Here is a 19,622-nt window from a genome sequence, read left to right on the forward strand (position 1 = left end):
CTAATTGGGCTTGGGATAAGTGACATTTCGCTTAAGCGAGATATTACTTGCCTAAGCGAGTTTTAGGAGAAAAAACCCAACTTCGGGGAGTGAACTTACTTAAGCGAGCCTTAGACGAGTCTTAGGCGAGTTCCTCTAGAGAATAAACAAAATTGGTTTCAAACTCGCTCAACCAAGATATTGTTTGCTCAAGCAAGTTTCATGAGAATAAAAAAACCAACTTTGATGTCAAACTCGCTTAAGCGAGCCTTGAGCGGATCTTGGGCGAGTTTGAGCGAGTTTTCAATGTTCCAGCTTTGTCTTTTCATCTTGTCTTTAACTTGTTCATTCTCCTTTAACACTTTTATCTCCATTTTTAGAAAAGATGGTGTGTGCCTACATAAAAATTAATTAATGGGTTTTCAAATTCAGAATAAGGGTAATTTTGGAAATTTAAAAAACATAGGGTGCAGGTTAAAATTGATATGGTGCTCAAAGAAATTGCCTAATGCTACTAGTGTGACCCATCTTCATTTGAACCCTATGCATTGCAACATTTTTGCTTTATGTTCAAACCTTTTGTTCTTCCGTCCCACCCCTCAATTTCTCAATTTCTTTCTCCTTTTGTGTTCTTCATTCATCATTGATCACAATGTTCACCTTTAGAGTCGCATACACCTTAAACCTTAAACCCTAAACCATAAATCCTAGACCCTTAAATCCTAGATCTTTGACCTTAGACCCTAAACCATATACCCTCGACTTAAACCCTAGACCCTCAACTCGAAATCCTAAACCATAGACCTTATACCATAGGTCTTATATGATAGACCTTAGACCTTAGACCCTTGAATTCTATACTTTAAACCCTGGACCACATGCCATAAATCCTAGAACCTTAAATGCTAGACCCTATACTATAAATCCTAAACCCCAAACCCTTAGACCATATACCATAAACCATCAACCCTACATATTAAATGTTATACTCATAAACCCTATGTCGTAGACTCGCAACCCTAGATCTTAAACACTATACCCTTAGATCCTACACCTTGGGACCCTAGACCCTATACCATAAACCCTAAATCCTACATCCTAAACCGTAAACGTTAGACCATACACCCTAAACCTTAAACCCAATACCTTGGACCCTAGACCCAAGACCATAAATCCTAGACCCTAGACTTAAGACCATAAATCCTAGACCCTAGACCCAAGAGCCAAGGTCATAAATAGTAGACCCAAGACCTTATACCCTAAATTCAATACCTTAGTGTTTAGGGTCTAAAGTCTTGGGTATAATGTATAAGGTCTTGGCTATTGAGTCTACGGTCTAGGGTATATGGTTTATAGTCTTGGGTCTAAGGTATATGATATAGGGTTTAGGGTGTATGGTTTAAGGGTATACTGTTTAGGGTTTTAAGATGTATGATTTAGGGTTTATGGTATATGATCTCAGGTTTAAGATATAAGGATTATGGTATATGATATCAGGTGTAGGATCTAGGGTTTCATGGTGTAGGATCTAAGGGGTATAGTCTTTAGGATTCAGAGTTTGTGATATAAGGTTGCATGTCTAGGACATAGGGTTTAGGATCTAACATTTAGGGTTAGGATTTACAATTTTATGGTACAAAGTTTAAGGTCTATGGTCTTGGTTATAGGGTATAAAGTTCTAAAGTGTATGATTTCGGGTTTTGGGGTTTAGGGTCTAAGGAGTTTGGTAGATGGGATTTATGGTCTTGGGTCTTGGGTGTGGGATCTAGGATCTAAGATTTAGGGTTTATGGGTTTAAGATTTAGAATTTGGAATTTGACATTTTAGAATTTTGGATTTTAGATTTTAGAATTTTATGGTTTAGGATTTAATATTTAGAGAGTTTAAGATTTTTCAGTAACTGTTTAGTAATGTTTTTGTTATTGTTATACTATCTTATGAGCAAAATATGTTTCAATTCTCTCGTAATTGTAATTGTTTAATATTAAGTTATAAAGTTTTTGTAAAGATTTATTTTAATTAAATTTAGAGTAACTCAATTTAGGTATATTTTTTTAGTTGAGTCCTTATTAAGTGTTTAAAATATATATTTTTTTATTTATTTTTCTCTAAGTGTTTTGTCATTTGTTTTGTACCATCAACAAATGGTGTGACCCTTATTTTTTTATTAAATAATAATTAATTTAGAAAAAAAAAGAATTGATCGATCAACTTAGATACTAGTTTTCAAATTAAAAAAAATTATTAGTATTTAAATTAGTTTTTATTATTAATAAAAATTTATAAAGTAGTTTTGAAATTGATATCTAATATTAAGTATCAATGTTTTAGTTACCAAATACTTTAAATTTTAAATCAGTCTTTAATTAAATTAAAAATTAATTTATAATATAAAGTAGTTAATAATTAAAACATTGATTGTTAAGGTTATATATCAATTTATAAACTACTTTATAAACTTTTTTTTTATATATAAAAAGTTTTCATGTTAGGCATCACAATGCAACTTGACATCTCAGTAAGGCTGACACCTCAAGTAACAACAATCATCTGCCATCACATGAAAAAAATATTATTAAAACAAAGAAAATACAAAAATATGGGGGGACTAGACCAAAACCCATATGTTAACAAAAACGATACATAAGTAGACTATACCTATTCATAAAGAGTTATAAGAACAGACTAGATGGAAGTCTACTATACCAATGAAATGATTCTCTATGAATAAATCTCAAATTAGCCAACTTATTAGCACACGCATTCTCTTCACGAAAAATATGAGTAACCCTAAACCTGATTGTCCCACAGAAATTAAGACAAGTATTTCATCGATTACGAAGCATCCACGAAACATTAGTCCTAGTAGTAAACACATCACAAACCAAGGCAGAATCACATTCAAGCCAGACACTAGTAAGCCCCATTTTTTAGCTTCCTTCATAGCATGTATAACTCCATAAAACTCAGCAATCAAAACAGTCTGAACTTCAAGAAACACTGAAAAAGCACCAATAAATTCTCCCATACTCCCACGAAAAATACCTCCACAAGTAGCAAGACCAGGATACCCCCTAGCAACCCCATCAATATTAATTTTAACCCAGCCTGGTGAAGGAAATTTCCATCTAACAAGAAGAGTACGAAGAACTTTACCACTACGAGTCTTAATACCAAAAAACTTAATCACGTTGAAATCCAACATATCATTCTTCATTGAAGCTTTAAACGAATTTCCCACTAGACAAGTTAAATCTTTAATTACCGAAATAGCCTTAGAAACCTCAATCTTATCTTGAAATCTAGCATAATTCCTCATACGCCATATCATCCATATATAAAAGGTTATCACAGCAAGCTTAATCAATTTAACCAAAGGACTACCATCACTCTTAATAAAAAAAAAGAAGATCATCCTTATTAGAGAAATGAGAAGTAAGAAAAATTTGTCGAACCCAACTCCAAATATGCAATGCGTTAGAACATTCAAAAAATAGATGTTGAATAGATTCCTCATGCTTTTCACAAAGCGTACACACAGAACATATATGCAAACCCTTATTCTGAATATGTTGATTTGTAGGAAGTCGCCCATGAAAATTTTTTCAGAGTACTAGAGTTTTGGAAGGCAGAATAGATGAAAACCAAATGAATTTACCCCAACCACATGGAACTCCTAGTTCTAAGAAAAAAGTCCTAGCCGATTTAAGAGTGAAACGACTAGACTCATCTAGAATCCAATTAGGAATATCCTATTCCTCTCTAACCATGATATGATTAAAAAGAATGAGGCATCTGCTGTAGAGAAGGGAATATTCCAATCACAACCTGTCCAAAATTGAGAGACTGTATCCGGAATGCTAACATTATTAGATAACCCTGCAATATTTGCTAAAGAAGTAGTAGAATATCATTTATCATTCCAGAAATTAATAAAAGAACCTGTAACAACAGTCCAAGAAGTATTACTGATAAAAACTATTTTAGATACCAATAATATTTTAATTTATGAAATAACATATAACTTAGTTAATATAATAACTAATATTTTATTCTCTAAATTAATTATTTTTTAATAATTATTTTTAGTACTAATTCAACTTGCTATTGAACTTATTCATTCTTTTTCCAAGAGTGAGTTAGAAAATATTAGAATGAGAAAATACAAATTGATCAACAAGTTAGGGATAGAAAAACAAAAACAATGACCATATAATCTCATTAATAACTAGGTTAAATAATAAAGTAGTTAAATAAAATAAAATAAATATATTTTGAACACCGAATCGAATGAAAATTCTTAACAAATATTCAATTAAAAATAATCAATAAATTATTTAGAACTCCTTTTATAAAATTATGAGAATATATAATGAATATTGTAGCATAAGTTAGAATTATTAGATAAATAAATAAAAATTTATTGCAAAAATAGACAAGTAGAGAGGACATGCACACGTACAAACAAAAGTGGTAAATTTAATTCGAAATAGGGGACCAGAAGAGAACATGCACATTCATAGCCACTCATTAATATTTCTCTAGCTAATAGACCTACGTTTCTGCATTTATTTATGATATCAACCATAGTTTGTATATTTCACTTTATACTAAATAAACTCTATGCATTAATCTTTTTTGACAACTAATTATCTGTTGAACATTTATTTTTTATTTATTTAGTAAGTTTTATTTCTTAATTTTAATTTAAAACTTCGATATACTAAATTCAAAATAATATAAAAAAACTAAGACTATAATCTTATACTCATATAAATTTAATTTTGAAATGCTGCATTTAGGACATACATATCAATGAAGATAACATGTTGATTCAAATATTTTATTATTTTAATTTCAATCTCCATTTTAAAAGTTTGATCTCTTTATTTTTTTCTATTTAGTATAAGATAATATTCATTATTAATTATAAAAAAACACCTATACTATTCCCTTTAAATATATTTTTAATCACATTTTAAAAATATTTTATAAAGTGCACAAAAATACTTGCTAATTCTTGTTGTTTAATCCAATGGAGTAAAACACATTAAAGATGAGTCACGAATAAATTTGAGATTATATTTTACTTTAGACTTAGACATTAAAATTATGAATTTAAATTGTTTAATTTTATTGCATATGAGATTTCAAGTCTAAACAAGAGGCGATTTTATTTCAGAAAGCAAGACAGAGCTAGATTAAGCAGGGGATCTCAATACAAAGTTCTTTCACTCTTCGGTAAAATGGAGGAAGGCAAGGAATCAATTGCACGAGATTTTTGTTAATAACACATGGTTTGACAATAAGGTTTGTGAGTTTTTTGAAGAGAAGTTCGCTAGGAATGACGCTTGCCAGGTCAGACTGGATAAGGTCGAATTCAATTCCATATTAGAAATCGACAATGAGATGCTAATTGGTGATTTTTCGGAAGAAGAGGGGAGAGTCGCGATTTGGGGTGTGATAGTTCAAAGAGTCCCAACCCTAATGGTTTTAACTTTAGTTTTATAAAATCTTGTTGGAATAGTCTAAAAAAGGACGTGGTGGCGGCAGTAAAGGATTTCACAGGCTATGACAATTACTTATTTTTTAAACAGTATATAATTATATTAGATGTATATAATTATATTAGATGTACCAGAAGACACATACTAATCGTTATTAATGGTTGTTTTAAAGTTTTTCCACAATTTATTAGTAATATTCACACATTTATAAAAAATTAAATATTCATATATTTACTTTATGATTTTAGCTAATTTTTGCTATATCCCTCTCTCATATTTCTTTCCTTCTCCCACATCCAAAAATAGAATAATACTTATAATTTTGTACTGAATGAAGCTTAAAACACAAAAGAAAAAAAGAAAATAGAAGAGGAGAGAGAAGTTGTATAAAAGGAAGTTCTTCCCTTGAAACCTTTATAGTTGTCCTTAGTCAAACTGAACCCACCTTCTGAAGCTTCAGTGCCCCACGCCATCTGGCTCATGTCCGTGGTTCGTCCTACAAAGATAATGACCTCTCCCTCCCTGCTTTCATTCATTTTCCTCTCATATCAACCACAACTTTTAATATATTTATGCTTCAAATTCCACTTTGCCAAAAAACTATACTTTATGCTTCATAAAAAATACATATACTTTCCTTTCCTATCAATAAATTTTCTACAACACATGCCTCAGTTAACCTAAATGGATACATCTGTTTTGGATGTGTTCCGTTTTCAACTGTTTTAATATTTTATCTATATTGGTTATAAGAAGCAACTAATGTAGAGGAGTAGTTGAGTGAGTATTGAAGGACAAATACGAGGATAAGTTTGAAAATTTCAATAGAAAGGGACCAAACAAAGGTATTTAAATTATTTTGGAAAAATAAAGCTATATCATCTTCCCAATATATGTCATAGAGAGTAATTTTAGCTAAACTTTCTACTAAAAGATAATTTGTATAAGTGTGGAGTATTTTGTTGTGGTGTTCAGAGAAAAGAATGTTTGTTTTTATATTTTGTATAAAAATTAGATCATCTTTAAAGTGAGTCATATATATTTATTTATTTATTTTGTTTGTTGATAAAAAAAATAATAATAGAGAGAAAAATGAATTGTGTTTTCTATGTAATTTATTTTTGTTGTCGAAGAAAAAACCTAACGTAGAATGACATTAATTAGGGTGTCAATTTTTTTGTTTTCCCTCACTTTTTTCTTCTTCTAAAACTCTTTTTCTATGCAGAGTTAAGGTTATTGATGTTGTGTTTCTACTGAAGTGAAAATTGTTCTTGTAACTGCGTTGACACCACCTCTTAACGCTGCTATTACTGCTTTGGGAGAGTTCTTCTCGTGACATTGTCAACTCTTTCACGTCGCCACCAATATTTTGCATTGCACCCACCCATCCTCGGGCACCCTTCTACACTTCTCTCTCTAAGTTAGAATTTTTTAAATTCATTTTTGATTTTTTTATTATAGTGTAAAAAATAATTTTTTAGGATTTTTTTATTAAGTTAAAATTTAGGATTGAATTCAGGATTTAGGGTTTTAGAATGTATATCATTATATTTTTAATATTAATTTAAATTTGATATTATGATTCCACATTAAATGTGAGAAGAACCTATCTAAAATTCTTAAGAAATGAACTTTATGTTTAACTTAACTTTACACAGCTGACTTGTAGTGAGGTTTGAACCCACTTTATTTTTAGTTGATGTGAGATCCGTAATACATCTTCTTTATACTGAAACTGTAAACTCGTGTGTATGATTAAATATTTATGAGTAGTGGTAGATACATATATAGAAAGTAACATGATAGAACCAACAAACTCACACTAAGATAGAGTCTAAATGACTCTTATACCACCATGATAAGAAGAATATTGAGTGAAACTCAACTTGATAAAAGTATTTTATAGGTGGTAAGGATCCTTTACCGGACTCAACTGTAACAAAACTTGGGTAAGCTCATTGGATTTTTTTGGGGGCTTTGATTGTAACTAGGTACTAAATAGTGTTTGTAGATTGCAATTTTTGGTAACCAGATGAACTTTAAGCATGTTGTTTTGAAAATTACTACACATAGTTGAAACATCCCTTAAATGCTCCAAATTTATTTATTTATTAACTGTTGATAAAAAAATCATAATAAAAAGTAAACTTTAAGCATAACTTAATCTTACATACAAAATCGACTTATAAAATAAGATTTATACTAACTTATATACAATAAATCAATCTTATTTCTAATTATATGAGATCTCTAACGAAAATTACATATTTTACACCAATTTTACTCATAATCTATGTAGAATGTTAAGCACACAAAACTATACATCTAACTAGAAGAAAAAGAAGACATTTTTTTTTACTCTCGACCTTGAAGACATAACATCTCCATTTGCAAAAATAATTACTTGGCTATCGAATAGCCTAAAATTTGATTAGTGTATTTGGCATCTGAAATGCAAATTCTTGGTGGAGTTTTGATTTGAGTCACATGTGATTAGAAGGCTGGCCCCCAATACATGTTCCAAGATAAGGCCACGCACACGAGTGAAGCACCATATGTAGATCTTTGATTACCCTACCATTTTTAAGGACCACCAATAATTAATATTAGCATATAAATGCATTGCATATGCATACTATCTAATATAACAGTTTCAATCAATGGTTAGCTTTTCACCATCAACTTTTTCGGTGGTTGAAAAAACATTTTGCTAGGTTTGTGAATTGCAGGTGCATGCATGAACGTGTCATGATTGTATTTAACCACTAGCACGTACGATAGCTAGAGACTAGAATCGACAAGGTGATTCCTTTATGAGTACCCTAAATCTTCAAGAAAGAATCGACAATGTGATCTTAAGTCTACTTCAACTGACAGTGCCAAATATATCAACTGTGTTCTTCTTGGAGTTTACCCACTGTTTCCTATGGCTGCTGACATGACAAGGGTACTTAGAATATGATGATAACTCATAAAGTAGAAGATAAAAAATGAAAAAAAAAAGAATATAGATTATGGATATAGTTGCAACAATCTCAAGTCACGGAGACTTGGGGGCAAGATTTCATTTTCATCATGAGTTACAATATAAATAAGATAGTTTCATAGCCTAAGATCTTGTTTATTTTCTAATCAAATATAATATACCACTTTTGAAGTAGTCCACAATGCATATAATTTCTTAATTTAAATAAAAATATATGTATAAACTATTTTTTATACATTAAATATTTTAGGACGTGTAAATAATGGCATAATATATGCTAGTTGAAGCATTTTAGTAAGGCTAAGTAGAAATACTATACATATGAATTGAATCCATTAGTGATTAGTGATAGGTTGGATTGATCTGTTTGTGAAAGATTTGTTGTTGTTTAGACTATTGTGAGCTTTCAATTCAAAATATATGGGTTGGACTATCTTGAACTGCTTCATATTTATTTATTTATTTTTACTGATAAAAAGAATAAATTAAATTCATCAAATAGTATAAATAATTTTCAATTTGAATAGTCTAATAAAGATATATTTCATAATTAATTTTTTAAAATTATTAATAAATTAAGAAAGAATCGCTAACTTTGTTTAAACAATCTTAATACCGTGACAATATGATTTTTCTGTTAGTTCAGTGCTACGAAAGAATATTCTATTGATTTCTCTTATATTTTAATCTACATTATTTATATTAATGAAATATGAATATATATATTTACTTAATTGATGGAAGTTGAGTTACCTCCATCTGAAATAAGTTGAATGAAGCTCGGTTTGAATGCATAAGAAGATGAAGATTGATTGAAGAAGGAAGCGATTTGGTGCTGGTTTTGGACGTAGGAAGTTTAAGAAGTACAACACTACTTCAATGTTTTCCTAAACTAAGTTGAGTTGAACTTATTGTGAATTATACTTTAATTATTTTTTAGCTTTGTAGTCACTTTTATCTAATTTTATGAGTATTTTTTGAGTTCGTAATCCTTTCTGGTTATTTTTTTAGTATTCTTTCCACAAGTCACTCTTATTTTAACGAGTATTCTTTTGACTCATCACAACCAGTTGAGTATTCTTTTGACTCATCACAACCAGTTGAGTTTGTAATACCGTTGACCCTGTTGAGTATTCTTTTGACTCATCACTCCTGACTCAACAAATATTCTTTAGGCTCCTAGCAATTCTTGGTTACTCCCTTGAGTATTCCTTCCTAAGTCAATACTAACTTAATGAGTATTCTTTTAGCTCCTAACCACTCCTGGATAAGGTAGAAAGTTTATGTCTTTGTATAATCATCAGATCATTGAGTCTGCATACTATATAGTGTTTGCATCTCTCGATGGATTGAATGTTCTACCCTAGCTTAGACCGTTAAGTTAGGTCTTTAGGGAGGGATTGTGTATTGCGGCGAATACAAAGCTTAAGCTTTCTCTCCTAGTTGACTATATGAACACTCCCAATTTACTTCTTGAAGCTTTTTAAGATCTAGAGACGATGTAAACCTTAATAAGTTAAGAGAATATTGATAAACTCAAGAGGTGTTGGAGAAGAGAAACACCATGGTTTTTAATCTAGAGAATTGGTAGAAGCATTCATTTCCATGGAGAAACCCATTTGTTTTATTGAATACTTGTGCCTAGATAGGTGTTGAATACTCGTGCCTAGAAACATTAAATACTCGTCCTAGAGAGGTGTTCAAAATCATTTTAGTGAGATCTCTTAAGTGGTTTGCTTAAGGGGATTGGACGTAGTCCAAGTTGTAGGTTGAACTAGTATAAACATGTGTCTACTTTTCTATACTCTATACTAGTTTAGATGTTGCATTTGTTTTGCATGTTAACTCGCCAATTGAGTTCAAACTCCATTCAACCCCCCCCCCCCCCCCCCCCTCTATAGAGCCATTTCTACCTTCATTGAGAGAGCCATAAGTCTTCCACATCTTCTTTTCCTTCTTTTAACAGTTGCTTGTCTTCTCTTTTCTCACTTTTCAGTTTCTTTGTATTGTGGATACCTTTCTTTCTCAATCTTTCTATTTATCACTACTTTTTTATTGATTCCCCTATCAGCTTTTCCCACCTTTTCATAATTTGTTTATCTTTTTTTTAATAAAACTGACAAAAGGTTGTGGATAAGGGTGGACAAAAAGTCCAAATTGTCAAATCCAATTCATAGTTATCCAAATCCATATTACTTTTAAGTCAATATTTTGGATTTTAAGTCCAATCCATTTAATTGGAGATGGATTAGATATAGATTGGATACATTTTTGGATTATCCAAAATGGATTTTGAGTTGGCCTGGGTCCAAGTTGAGCCAAGTCAACTCGGGCACAGGTCAAGCTAAGTTGGCCCAAGCCAAGGTCTAGGTGAGTCGATCCGGGCCTAGGTCAAGTCGAATTGGTCCGGCCCAAGTCGAGTCATGATGACACAAAACCAGGTTCAGCTGAGTCAACTCGACTCAAGTTGAGCTGAGTCGACCCGAGCCCGGATCAAGCCCAAGTTGAGCTGAGTCGACTCGAGCCCTGATCGAGCCCATTTGATCTAGAACCATGTTGAGCCGAGTCAGCCTGGACCTAGGTCGATATGCGTTCGGCTGAACCCAAGTAGAGACGAGTCAGCCCATGCCTAGGTTGAGTTGGCTCGAGCCTAGGTCGAGTTGAGTCAGCATGGTACTAGGTCGACTTTACCTAGGTCCAAGCAGAGCCGAGTCGGCCAAGGTCCAGGTAAAGCTGAGTACTTCCGAGCCCATGTCGAGCTGAATTGATTCGGTCCAAGTCGATCTTCGCCCATGTCAAGCCTAGCCGACCTGCACCCATGTTGAGCCCAACGACCTAGGACAATGTCGAGCCCAGCCAGCCTAGGCCATGTCGACTTGGGCCCAGATCGAGTCGAGTCAACCCAGGCCCATGCTGAGTCGAGTCGGCCTAGGCGCATGTCAAGTTGAGTAGGTCGTTGCCCATGTTGAGTCGAGTCAACCCGGGTCCATGTCGAGTTGAGTTATTTCGACCCCATGTCGAGTTGAGTGGGCTTGGGCCAATTTTGAGCTGAGTGAACCTGTGCCAATTTCGAGCTGAGTGTGACTGGGACCATGTCGAGTTAAGTCGTTTTGAGCCTAGGTTGAGCTGAGCCGGAATTATAGAGAACATATATGTTATCTAATTACCACTTTCTTTCGATGTCACCTTTTTCCTCATTTTCTTTCTTTTCATGAAATTTTTTTTCTATCTTTTTTTTTTATTTCTTTTTCTTCTTCTTCTTCTGTTTCTCTCTCTTTTTTTTTTCAATAATAGGAAAAGATTCTTCCTATTTTCAACTTTTTGAACTTTCAAAATCAGAACCAACCATTCCCTTTTCTATATGTATTGCATCTATGTTCTCCTTCCTTAGACATGCTAAAGGGTAGAAAATTATATCAATAAAGGTTGAGGTGCAATATTAACAAAAAAAATTCTTGGCCCAAAGGGGATATAAAAAAATGGAATTCTAATATAAAGGTTGACTTTTTAGCCCTGGCTCCTAATTAACACAAACAAATGCCTCAATCATCTTCATGCTCTTTTATGATGCAACAAAAATAAAATTTAAGCAACCACAACTGTCAATTCATCAGTAAAACTCTCAAAACTGTTTAAGGTTCACACACTCACTTGGTTTAAATGGTCTCATTCCTTTTTTGTCTTGTCATTATCTGTCCTAATCAATCATCCTGTTAAATTTTCATGTATCATATTTGAACTACATTTGAATAGGGATTCAATCATATTTTCTTTTCTAACCTGTGTCTAATTCATCTCACTATTTAATATTTAAACACAAATTCTTTTTTCCACAATTCAAAATTAATATTCTAGTTCTTTTTTATTTGAAAAGAAAAAAAAATAAACTAGAAAACAAACAAATTAAAACTGAAATTTAGTCAAGAAAGATAATTCAAAACTTAAACTACCAAACTAACAAAACAGGAAAATTTATTTAAAATAAGCAATAAAAACAAACTAAACAAATAAGCAAATAAACAGAAAACAAAATAACCGAAAAATAAAATAAATAAAATAAGAAAAAATCCAAATAACTGAAAAGAAAAGAGAATCAGAGAGATAAAACCATATTTTTGTTCAATCCTCTATTCTTAAGAAGTCATCCAGCATTTTGTTAAAATTTTTATCTACAGTCTTGCTTCATTTGCTGGATCTGCCCCCTGAATAATAGAACCTGTCCCCAGGTCAAAAATACATAACCTGCAAAATGATTAGGAGGCATATAGGATTTTTTTTATTATTATTCTTATTTACTTTTATTTTTTTATTTTAAATAAAATCAGCAAAGGTAATAAAACAACATAAAACTAAAATGTGGACTGGGTTGCCTCCCAGTAAGCGCTCGTTTAACGTCATCTAGCTTGACGCCTGTTTATTTCAAGATGGACAACTCTCTTTGTTGCATCATTCTGTACACATTCTTCCCCTGCATTAAAATTTTTATGACCATAAAAAAGATTTAAAGTTACCTCCTCATCTTGAGTTCTAACTTGAAGTTCTCCTTTGTCGACATCAACTATGATTCTAGCAGTCTTCATAAAGGGTCTTCCAAGTATCAAGGGAACCTCCTCATCTTCTTTCATGTCCATCACAACAAAATCCACAGGGAATGTGAATTTATCCACCTTGACGAGAACATCTTCAACCACACCATATGGATACTTGGTTACTTGATCAGCTAACTTTAAAGTCATCTTGGTGGGTTTAATCTCCAAATCCCCTATTTTCTTCAGCATTGCCAAAGGAATTATATTTATGTTTGCTCCCAAATCCAATAAAGCATTGGCTACTAATAAAGCACCTATAGACACGGGAAGGTTAAAACTCCCTGGGTCCTTGAATTTTTGAGGCAAGCCTTTTGGAATAATGACATTGTATCCATCCTCCAGCTCTATATTTCTTTCTTCAATATAGCTCCTATTCTTTCGAAATCTTTCAAATGTTGAATCTTGCTTCAAATTTCCTGCAAAATAATTTTTAGGGAGCAATTTATCAAAGAATTTTCTTTCCTTCTCTTTTTTTGAAGGAGAATGAGGATATGATAAATCTTTTTCAAGAACTCCTCTCTCCTTATTTTCACTTTTCCTCTTTATTTTTTCCTCCTCACTTCTCTCTTTCTCATCTCTCTTCCCCTTTGTCTCATCTTTTTCTTCTTTTTCAGCCACTACATTATCGCAATGCTCTTTTGAATTGGTTTGGCTATTGACTGAAAACTGGCCATTTTGTTCCTCTGGAATTTGTGCAATTTGTTTGGTTAGTTGTCCCATCTGGATCTTTATGCTCCTAATCATGGCCATGCTATTGTCCTGCGCTTTCATAATATTGTCCTGCACGCTCACAATCTTTGTCAGAGCGTCTTCAACTTTATTCATTCTTTCAAGCATGGATGGATCCTCAACTTCAGGTAAATTGTTCTGATAAAAACAGTGACCATTAGGATGAACATCTCCACAAAAATCACACCTGATTGACTGACTTTGGCTTTGAGATGAATGAACAACATATAATTGTTGGGGCAATTTAGCCATTTGTGCAATTAGTTGCTCAATCTGCTGTGTCAGAATCTTATTTTTAGCCAAGAGTGCATCTTCTAACAACCCTTTATTATGAAGATCTTGTCCATCATGTTGGGCTTTATAATCAGTTGATGCCAATGCATCAATAATTATTGTCGCTTGTTCTACATCAAGGGCCATCATTGTGCCACCAGCTGCAGCATCTAGGAGCATCTTTATGTCAGATCTGAGACCATTCAGGAATATGCTCAGTTGAGCAATATCTTCAAACCCATGATTTGGGCATTTTCTCAATATCATCTTAAATCTTTCCCATGTATCACAAAAGACTTCATTTGCTCCTTGTCTGAACATAGAGATTTCAGACTTTGCTTTGATGTAGCGAGAAATTGGAAAAAATCTTTGCAAAAAATTTTCCTCTACATCCTTCCAGCTAGTGAGGCTCTGATTTGGAAGCGATTTCAGCCATTCTTTAGCCTTTCCTGCCAATGAAAAAGAAAACAAGCGCATATAAACATTTTCAAGATCACCTGATTGAAAACCCATTGTTCCTATCAATGCATAAAATGTATCCAAATGTGAATATGGATCCTCATGTTCCATTGCTGTAAATTGATAGGCACTGATGAGAGTGAGAAAATCGGGATTTATTTCCAAGGCCTTAGCAGTAGTAGGTATTGCAATACTAGAAAAATGTCTTAGTCCTTGGTACATGACATAATCTCCAAGTGTCCTCCTAGGAGGTGGTGCTTGTTGTTCTGCCATGTTGCCTTCTTCCTAAAACATATTAGTGGAGAAAAAAAAAACAGAGTACTTTTTTTTCTTAAAAAATAAAATAAAATAAATAAAATAAAAAAATTTGAAATAAAAACAAAATATGTAAAATAAAATAAAAATAACACAAAAACAAAAATAAAACACTAAAACGACGTTAAGAGAAAAATAACAAAAATATTAAAAAAAAACAATATAGATAAAATAAAAACTAAAACTAGTAATAAAATATAATTAAAACAAATAAATAACAGTTACGTAAATCTAAATAAAACTACCTAATAAAACTACGTAAACTAATCCTAAAATAAAATATAATAAAACAAAACAAAATCAAAACAGAATAAAATAAAAATAAACTAAAATAAATAACGTAAAGAAAAGAAAAGAAAATAATATAAAAACAATAACTTTTTTCCTTCTTAAAAACAGCAAATCTATACTAACATCAAATCAAATCAAATCTAATTTTAATAAAATAAACAAAATCAAAAGAAATAAAAATAAAATGAAATATTTACAATATTTAGGAAATTATACTCAACAATTCAAATCTGTTCTCCGGCAACGGCGCCAAAAACTTGATGACTTTTTACGGCAAGTGCACCGCGTTTGTCAAAAGTAATAATTGTCCCTAAGGACGGATATCGATCCCACAAGGAACAGTGAATTATCGAGTACAATAATCGCTAAATATAAAAACAGAACAATTAAAAGAGTTTTGAATTAATTGTGTTGGCACTGATCAATAAGAAAACAAACAAAGAATTAGTTGTTTCAATTGGAAAAATAAGGATTAGTTTCATCTCTCTCACTCTCAAGTATTTTGATTAGCATGTCAATATTAAGTTCTTTGATTGAAATTGATGCCCGTATAAAAATCATTTATATCGATTCCTCGCATATAAAATCCTTAAGAATGTCCCCTAACTATCGAATCCCTCGCATAATTATAAGAACAACTTAGAACGAAGCTCAGACGTTTAATAGCAATTAACATTTCAAGTCTATTCCTAGCACTCAAATATGTTAAGTATGATTGTTTAGGTCCGAACCCTAAAAATACCTCCCGATTAGATTTAAGATTCTCAATTTGTCACGGAAAATTAAAAGTAAAACAACAATACCAATAATCAATCAAGAACTGAATATTAATATATAAAATATCACCTCAATACATAAGAGTTTGAGCAGATTACTCCCAACCCCAAAGGGTAGAATTAGCCACGCATACTTCTAGCACCTTCTATTCTCCCAATTGGGTTACAATTCACTCTATGGTGTTTTCCTCTCAATCTCGCACCCTAAGGTTGAGCCTCTAGCCCTCTATTTATCCTAGTTTTCTAGGGTTAGGTTGTTTCCTATGTCGCGCTAATGGGCTAAATGATAAAACATAAAAAAGGCCCAATCTTTCTTTGCATCTTTTTCCATTCTGGGACCTTCTATCTTTATCTTTTTAGCTCAAATCATTCATCTTTAATCCAAATCTCCAATCTTCCTTAGAAATCTGCAATTAACACCAAATTTGGGAATAAAATACTCTTATTTAAATAAAGATCATAAAAAATGTAAAAAGGTATAAATTCATAAATTAGGGATTATTTTATATGTAAATTAGCAATACATCCTCATAAGTGCCTATATTTTAATATAAAATATTACTGAAATTAGACACTTATCAGTGGGCTTGGGCCAATTTTGAGCTGAGTGAACCTGTGCCAATTTCGAGCTGAGTGTGACTGGGACCATGTCGAGTTAAGTCGTTTTGAGCCTAGGTTGAGCTGAGCCGGAAAATCGAACATAGTCGGCCCGGGTGTAAGTCGAGTTGAGTCGACCCGAATCATGGTTGAGCGGAGCCGACCTGGGTTCAGGTCTAGTCGGGTCAGCCCGAGTCTAGGTCTAGCCAAGTCGGTTCGGATCCAAGTCGATCCAAGTCATTCTGTATCCAAATCTAGATGGATTTAATCTAATTGATAAAGTAGATTTAATCTATTTTAAATGAATTTGAAAAAATACAAATAAATTTGATTTAGTTAAAGTATATATGAATTTTAAATCTAATTAAATGATATGGTATGACCACACCCCTGGTTGTGGGGGAGTTGAGATGTGTAGGTGGTTGAGAAGATAATTTGTTTACCTTTTATAAAAGAAAACATTTATTGAAAGGGTCTTGTTTTCCTTTTAAAAATATAGATTTTGTTTTTTTATTTGTTATTTTTTAGTTGTAAACACATTTGAGATTAGAGAAAATACAAGATGAAATTTAGAGTTTTATCAACTAGACAAGAAAATATTTTTATTATAAAACGATTTTTGTTTTTATTTCTTCAAATTAATCTATATTTGTTATTAGATTTTAGTATTTTTATTTATTATTTTAAAAACTTATTTTATTATTTTTTTCTTTGATGCTCTTTTATTCAATTATTATTATTTTTACTAATTGAGTAATTTTAACTTTCGTTAAACAAACTTTAATTAACTAGATGAAATTAATTTAGTGTTGATATTTATTTTAATGGTAAGAGATTTGTTGAAATATTCTTACTATCATAGTTGCATTTTGAATCTGTATTTAATATTAATTCTCAAATCCTTAACAATATAGGAATAATCTTTTACCTAAAAATGTGAAGTAATAATTTGTACTTCTAATAAAAACATACATTTCTTTAGGGTAATTAAATTATTTTCACTAACCTTATTTCGTTATATTATTTTTATTTTAAATTCATTCATTACCATTGTTGAAATATATGAAAATGTTAATGTGGTGGGTCATAATATTTTCGTATGTAACATTAAGTAGTTTTGTGTCAACTATAAGTTTGGCGCGTTGGAATAAGATTTGTTTTTGAAGAGTATTATTCATATGTAATGATAATTGAATTAATAATCAATAGGTAAATAAAATCATGCATTTTACATAACAATTCTAATAAATGAATTATTGAAAATTTAGATTTCCAAAGCATTGATTTTTCTTAGTTTGCAAAACATCTTCCATTGTAGTCTTAAGCACCTGAAAACAAACTGGTTTCCCTGAGCCATTATTATGCCCTTTCCTTACTTTTTCTTCCTTGGCCACCAAGTCCTTTCTTGTCCTCATTACCCTTATCAAACTTTTTTTTAACTTTTTTTTTATCAGTAAAAATAAATAAATAAAAATAATTTCAGGTTGTTAAACTTTATTACAAATCAAATCGAAAATAATTAATTAATTCACTCAATTAAATTTAAGCTATTAAATAAAAAAATATATAATAACACAATTGAAAATAAAAACCTATAAAATCAAGAACTTTTAATCATAAACAAACATGATCAATGACTTTCTTAACCTTAATTGCCAACCATTCACTTGTCTTAACCTCAACATTTTATGACATGTCCTAACCTCATATTATGGTGTATTTTGTTCCTAACTTCAAATTGCAGTTCAATCGAAGAACGATAAGCTTGGTTAATGATTACAAGTGAACCTAAAAATAAAGGTGACATGACTTGTTTTAAATTCAATTCTCTATCCATACGTTCATTGCCAACCATTCAGTTGTCTTAACCTCAACATCTTATGGCATGTCCTAACATCATATTATGGTGTATTTTTTTCTTAACTTCAAATTGCAGTTCAATCGAAGAACGATAAGCTTGGTTAATAATTACAAGTGAACCTAAAAATAAAGGTAACATGACTTGTTTTAAATTCGATTCTCTATTAATATGTTCATTCTTAAACCTTTCTTTTTTTTTCTTTGGTTGAAGGAAATTTGAAGTTGTTGAAAAGTAGATTCAGAAAGGACACTATTGTATAACATAAACAAGTTTCAAAGTCATCTTTATCAAATGAGAGACTATATGACAATGCTTTCATACTAACACATGAGCCACGTGAATGGTATGATCAATGATGGTTAATATCAAAATTCATGTTAACATGATGTAACAAAGTGTCCATATAAAAAAAATGAATCTTTGGTATGTATATCTAGAAAAGCAAACGTTTGAGAAATAAACTATTTAATGGTATCTCACACTCAGAAGAATTAGGTTTTGATCCAACAGCATGATACCTTTATTGAACAAAAAGTTGGGGTCCATTGATTCCTTTTGTATTATAAAGGTGTATTATGAAGGGAGGATATGTTGCAAGGGATGAAAACTTGGTTGTTCTGAGTCCCTACCTTAGTTGTAACCTAATCCTATCCAAGCTTCTCTCTTTTGCTTTCTTTCTCTTTCTCCTTCTCTATCGCTTCCATGCAATAATAGAAACTCCATTTGTGGCATGGATCCAACACTCTTACACAACATACCCCAGCACTCACGTGAACCCAATATGGGTTTCCTCATGAGCATGGACCCCATATATTGCTTTTTCCAATTTCCACACTGTCCACACCATCACACCATCATTGCACTTTTTATTACTATAGCTTTTGTTTCTTCAAGCTATTCTCAAGCTAGATTTTTTCTATAACTACTCTAGTGTGTGTTTCATGTACGAATTTTCCTGCATATTAAGTATGTTTCTTTACTATAACACTTTAGCTTTTATCTTTAGTCCATGATCAGATGCTTGGGCTGATGGAACTGAGGGATCAAATGCCATAATCAGCTCAAATAGGTGATACAAGTGGCCTTAGAAGCAATAGTGGATGGCCTAGATTTAGCTCCAAGGACATGACAACTGAGAAAGCAGCTTAAAACAACACACAACTCTGATATCATATTATGAAGTGGATTTTAAGCCTAACTCAATCCCATAAAATCGACTCATGAGCTGAGGTTTGCACCAACTTATATACAATGTAATAT

At 31.8% G+C, this 19,622-nt stretch overlaps 1 pseudogene; it reads left to right on the forward strand.

The window, feature by feature from the left end:
- The first annotated feature begins 14,298 nt into the window (after positions 1-14,298).
- LOC137808875 (small nucleolar RNA R71) lies at positions 14,299-14,404 on the forward strand (annotated as a pseudogene).
- The last annotated feature ends 5,218 nt before the right edge of the window (positions 14,405-19,622 follow it).

Source organism: Phaseolus vulgaris, chromosome 3 (assembly GCF_051622355.1).
Source record: "Phaseolus vulgaris cultivar YP4 chromosome 3, ASM5162235v1, whole genome shotgun sequence".
In the NCBI taxonomy this organism is placed as follows: Eukaryota; Viridiplantae; Streptophyta; class Magnoliopsida; order Fabales; family Fabaceae; genus Phaseolus; species Phaseolus vulgaris.